Genomic DNA, 6,108 nt, shown 5'->3' with positions numbered 1-6,108 from the left:
AGCGTTCCCGTTTTGACCGAACGGGAACTGTTAAGCAGGCTGTGTAATTACATGTAATGATAAGCTATATCAACAACAACACGACGTATGATTTCAAAGATAGCTTAGCCGGAAAATTGCACAAGCTAATAGTAGTAATGAAAAATTACTATTATTATGATAATATATAAAATAAAAAAATATGAGGGTAATTATTATGATAATACTAAAAAATAATATCGACATGTCAGATGGAATTAGAGTTAGTGCAACTTAAACTGTTAAAGCCAGAACTTTAAAAGCCAGATTCTACAGCTATTTCAAGAAAGGTTGTCGGAAAAAGTGCACGCCGGCGACAATCCCGAAAGGTACTGTGGGTTATTTTGAGTTAACTGTTTTTCAAATAAGAGGCCATGGACGTATGTTCGTGAGTGCTAAAGGAAAGCAACAAAAGTAGATTTGACAGCTACAGTGTCAGGAAAAGTGCATTGATCATATCCCATTTTACCTTTCGGGATTGTCGGGTGCAGTTTTTTCCAACAACCTTTCTCGAAATAGCTGTATGCAAAAACAAGTTATTGAATGTTGATTAAACGTGATGAGTTAAAATGCCTATCTGCAATTAGTAAAATCCAGCTAGTGGTCTATTATCAATGCTGCATTCTGATTGGTTGAGCTACTACTAGGCTATATGTTATAGCAGCCCACCGTAGCGAAAAGCGCGTGCTTTTTGGCGGCAAAAAAAGGATTAAAGGCTAGCTTTAACTAGCTAAACTTTTTTTATTCTCGATATTTTTGACCAACTAGTTGGATTTTACTAAAACAATTATTTCTCTCGCCCTCATGGCCTCTGAGTCAATAGCCCATTCGGCCTACATAACTCAGTTCATAAGGGGTTTTTGGTGGGCTTATAAACGGGGGGAGGGGGATTATATCTCGGAGGGGGGGGGGCATATAAGCAAAATAAAAATAAAAAATGTTTCGGAAAGACGAGATAAAACGTACCTGAGAGCGAATTAAAGCAACCATGCCATTAGATTTAGAGTTAAATTTGTAACACATTTATTGTATGATGAAGTTATGAATATATGAAAATCATATATGAGAACAGCGGATTGAAGAATTATATGAAAGAAGATCATCACAGTTATGGACGCAACTTTTGCAGTTGCGAAAAGAATGCTTGAAAATATATCACGCTTGTATGGGATTCAAACCCTTGACCTCTGCGATACTAGTGCAGTGCTCTACCAATAGAGCTAACAAGCCAATTGGGAGCAGGTCGCACTGCATGGTACGAAAATGTAGATTGGCCGTAGACCAACATACATGCTCTAGTCAATCATGTAAAATGCTTAAAACACAATCTTTTTACTCAAGGGGTTTAAAACCTTTGTCAACGGTTTGTTTGGGGCATATGAAGGATTTGAAATATCTCTCGCTAGGAGATCTAGGACAAAATGAATTTTCCCCAAAATGGTCGCACAATCTAAGAAAGTACACCTAAAAATTTAGTGGTGGGATTAATAAAAGAATACCGTATTTTCTCGAATAAGCGCCCACGCTCTAATAAGCTAAAGCGCGCCCACCCAAGGCCATTATATCAAACTGCCTCCCTCGAATAAGCGCCCCCTCCCCTCCTCCTCCTCACGTTTTTTAAATAATAAGCCGAAAACAAGGAAATTATTAGGTTCTATAGCGGCGACTTTATTTTTAACTTTTTAGGCTTGGGCTACCAGCAGAATCAGCAGCATAGGAGAAAATAGTTTTCTTTCCCGTTCAGTCACTATGTGCGCGCTTGCAAAGATCCTTTATGTGCGTTATTTATTCTTTTCCCGCGTTCTTGGTAAATGCCTTAAATTTTCTACGAACAACTAGTTCATTCTCTTGTTCTTTAAAGTAAAACGTAACTGAAGTATTCCTTTCCAATCAGCGGTAAAAAGTTGGTTATCTTGATTCAGCTTTTCCTTTTATAACTTAAACAGTTAAATACAAAATACATATTTAGTGATATAATGACGTCTCTGACCAAATTTTTTTTATAGTTACGTACCCTATTTACTTAAATTACACCATCTTCAAATAAGCGCTGCACCGTCCCAAACAACAACAAGTGTGAAGTGTATTTTATATTTTGTGATTTATTGCCATTGTTGTACAAAAGGTTTCTAGAAAATCTGGTTGGAGAGTGAACGCATAACTCCGGCTTTTCGGGTGGTTCCACTAGAAAATTTTCCGGAGCACTCGAATTTCTTAAAAGTCCTAAAAAGTCCTGTTTTCCAGGTCGGAATGATACAAACGGTTATCCTTTAATACAAGTTTCATGCTCCTGAAGCAGTTTCTTTCTAAGTGGAACCGATTTGTGCTAAACGCAAGTCCGGGACGAGCCAAGCCAAGCCCAAACGCGGAACCGACAGGTTGCCTATGCAAGTGGTAAACAACCAGTCTCTCTAGTTTTAAGACCCTTATTTCGAAAGTCGAAATAATAAACGGACCCGGAAAGCCGCTGTTAGTAACATTCATTTAAGATAAAGTTTCAATAATTTTGAAGATAACATAATGTCGGTTAACAAAAAAAGTGGACTCTCTGCCTGGATCCGCGCTTAATATATTCTTAAGATTTAAATTTGAATAAATTAAAGCTGTCGGTACTTTCGAGGATTTAGAGAAACGGGCTCCTTAATCGTTCTGTTATTCGCCGTAGAACTGATCTTCCTTTCTCCCGCCACCGCGCTTTAAATTTCGCCTGCCTTACCCTTACGCGTCGTCCCTACTATCTGAGAGGGAGGGTGCGGCTACACGTAGGCTAAACGGCACTTCCTGACCAGTTTCGCTTGATGAGTATTAGCCATCGTGTTATTTACGATTTTAGAACCAAAAAAGTCCATGGAACATCCTACAATGGTCGAGCATTGCCTCACAATTTTTTCCACAAACTAATCTGATTTGTTCACCTCGTTTGTAAACGACAACAGATTAATCTCCCAAGCGCTTGCTAAGTTTCCCTATTCCTCTCCCATTACTCTCACCTTAAGAAAATTAGAAATAATCACAAAGAGGCGAACTGTTTGGCTTACGATCCCTTGGTCGGCAGTGGCAGTTTGATCACAAACTGCACTGTTAACTTTTCCCGCAACCGCCCGGGGAAGAGGTAAAATGACGAGAGTCATAAATACTTTAGAAAATAACAAAATAGAAATTCATGATTTTACTCCTACATTTAGAAAATAAACATCGCACTACTAATGCCACGCTATACAAATAAATAAATAAATATGAAATAAATAAATAATGATTTGGAGGTACCGCCGCATCCACAAAGTGGTTTTTCGTCTACCTAATTCTTGGTCGAATTGGAATTTGGAAATGCTGGTTTTTGAGGAGAAGGGATAACCGGAGTACGCGGAGAAAAACCTCTCGGAGCAAGGGAGACAACCGACAACAAACTCAACCCACATATGGCGTCGACACAGGGATCTGAACCCGCGCCACATCGGTGTTGCGCCATCCCTTGCTCCCCGGCTTTTAAGAAAGTACATGGCCCGGGGAGCAAGGAATGTTAGCGCTTTTTTAACACAAGGCTAATGTTAAATTCCCCTTGCTATAAGTTCCAGGTGTCGGGGAGGGGGAGGGAGGGGGAGTTTCAATTGACTGGTGCACAATTCCTCCTTACATACGGACACTTTATTAGCGTTATCTACCTACACTTATTCTACTGAGTGAGCGTCTGGGCATCGACCTACCCACTAAACCTCATCAAACACTTACACTTCAAGCACACTTCAAAAACGGTTTTTAAGAATAATGTCGAGGAGTGCTTTCGATGCTCACACTGACCCTTTATTTAAAAAAATAGAAATTCTGAATCGTGAGAGTGTCTACAAACTTGAAACTGGAAAATTTATCAATACAAATCCGGCTCACCTGCCCTTCCTACACTGTTTCAATAATATGTTTTTTGGTGACGCGCCTGTTCGGCGCTTTTTTATTTACTACAATGCAGGACTAATATAAGAAAGTTCTCTATCAGTTTCCAAGGCCCTAAATTCTTTAACTCTTGTAAGTTTTGAAATTCGAAACGCAGCAAGTACCGCTTCCTTTTCCTATAAGCTGAAAGCATTCCTCTTATCATATATATTCTCTTTTTTTTTTCTTTACCTCTGCATTTTATTTTCCTTTTTTTCTCATTTTTTTCCTTCCGCTTTTTTAGCCTAACTATGCTTAATACGATTATCTAATATATCTGCCATTGATTTTTGGATGATTAATTCTGTTAATATTTTGTTGCAATCGTTTAATTGAGGGAGCCCATTCCTTATAAGCCCGGTGGCTCTCCAGTCCTCGCCTAAATATTTAGATTTTCTTGTGTTCTGTACATCCTTATGGCAAAACAATAAACTGAAACTGAAACAATACGTGTGGACTCCAACAGAATGGCTGATCCTTATCTCTAGTGCATCACGAAAGAGCCCGCCAAAGAGATGCTGATCATCTCTCTACAGACCTTTAAAGATATACACGTGTGAAGGAGAGTTCTTTATTTATATAAATAAGTTAAAAATGATGATGCTGACTATAACACCACACTTTTTAACTGAAAGAACCCGTCAGTTAATAACTAACCCCTAAATACTCATGATCATTAAACTCAACATTTGCTTTTTTTTGCAAAAGGAACGGTAAGTGTTGTAATTGTTTATCAGTCGGCGTTAACTTAGCATGTTTCTATTTCTATGTCGTCATCTCTCACCTCATAACGAGGACTTCCACAGCTCAGGCTTAAAAGGAAAAAATGGCTAGCTACGTCCCTGAACATGAGCGTTCCCGCTTTCATCGAACAGGAAAACTAAGGATGCAGCATAACTAATGTTATACAATGTGAGATTATATCAAGTAATAAAACTTAAACATTTTTGAGAAGCCAGAGTGTACGAAATATTGTTCCTGCCACCTGCAATGACACGTGACGTTGTCTTCAATATTGGAGACCACTGCTATGCTGAAACCCCGAGCACGTGTTACACGAAGTGGTAATAGTGAGGACTGGGTCGACAACCAAGGCATCTTTACGTCAACTATTATGACATTATTAAAGCTATCAATTGTTTTCATGGTTAACATTTATCGATTTATATCCAAAGGGGGATTGACCTTATAAGCAAACTTTGCTAGAAAGGGTTTTATCGTTCTTTCTTTCTTTCGCTGTCTTTTTAAGTAAGTATAAGAACCGTTATGGCTCTTGGTAAGCAAAGGAAGATAAAGAAACGTAATGCACGCTAAATGGTATTTATTTCCATTTACAACTGAAGTAAATGGTACTGGCTGGTTATAATTGGTTCTCAGACTCGTACCCAGTTGCTATTTATGTGTGTTTGTCGGGTAAGAGAACTTTCAGGAAGGTTAAGGCGCGCTGGGTGTCATGGGAAAGGACGAAGGAAAATATCCATGGAAGTAATCGAATTTCTGAAATGTTTTTGATAGAGATGATACAAAGGAGCCCTTTGATAACGGTTTTAGGCTTTCGAGGCCTTTTCGCACTAAATCAGACTAACTTGTGCTTAAACGCGAATCCACAACGCAATTACCAGTCCTGAATTTTGCTTACCACTTGCCCAAACTCCAAAACCGCGACTGGCTACGATAAAAATTGACGATTCAACAGTTTACCCTGCTAGCACAATCGCTTTGATCTCTCCAAGAGAAGTCGCTTATCTCGGAAAGATCGAAACGACTCTGCTAGAAGGGTATCAACAGTTTTGAAGATAACATGATTTGAGGTCTCCACCATTATCACATTGCCCTTAATACACCTCGTTTACCCCCAGAAATTTTGCATAATCAATGATTTCAATTTATCTCGGGACGAATATAAAAACCCAAGGGAGATTAGAATAAAAACTGAAGAAAGTGAAAAAAAAAAAAACCTTTCAGTTAATTACAACAAACAAAATGGGCTGGTTTTTGGCTGAACTCAAGCTTTTATTCTTTAGGTTCTGATTTGATTGTTTGATTTCGGGATTTAATTCGAGAAACGGGTCACTGGTCTTTCTGTTATTCACTGCACAACTGACTTTTATGAAGTAAACCTTGCTTAAGGGTTAGGGGAGGGTCATTTTACCCTTCGCTTCT

Source organism: Porites lutea, chromosome 9 (genome assembly GCF_958299795.1).
Source record: "Porites lutea chromosome 9, jaPorLute2.1, whole genome shotgun sequence".
Lineage (NCBI taxonomy): Eukaryota > Metazoa > Cnidaria > Anthozoa > Scleractinia > Poritidae > Porites > Porites lutea.
Note: the sequence above shows the minus strand (reverse complement) of the source record.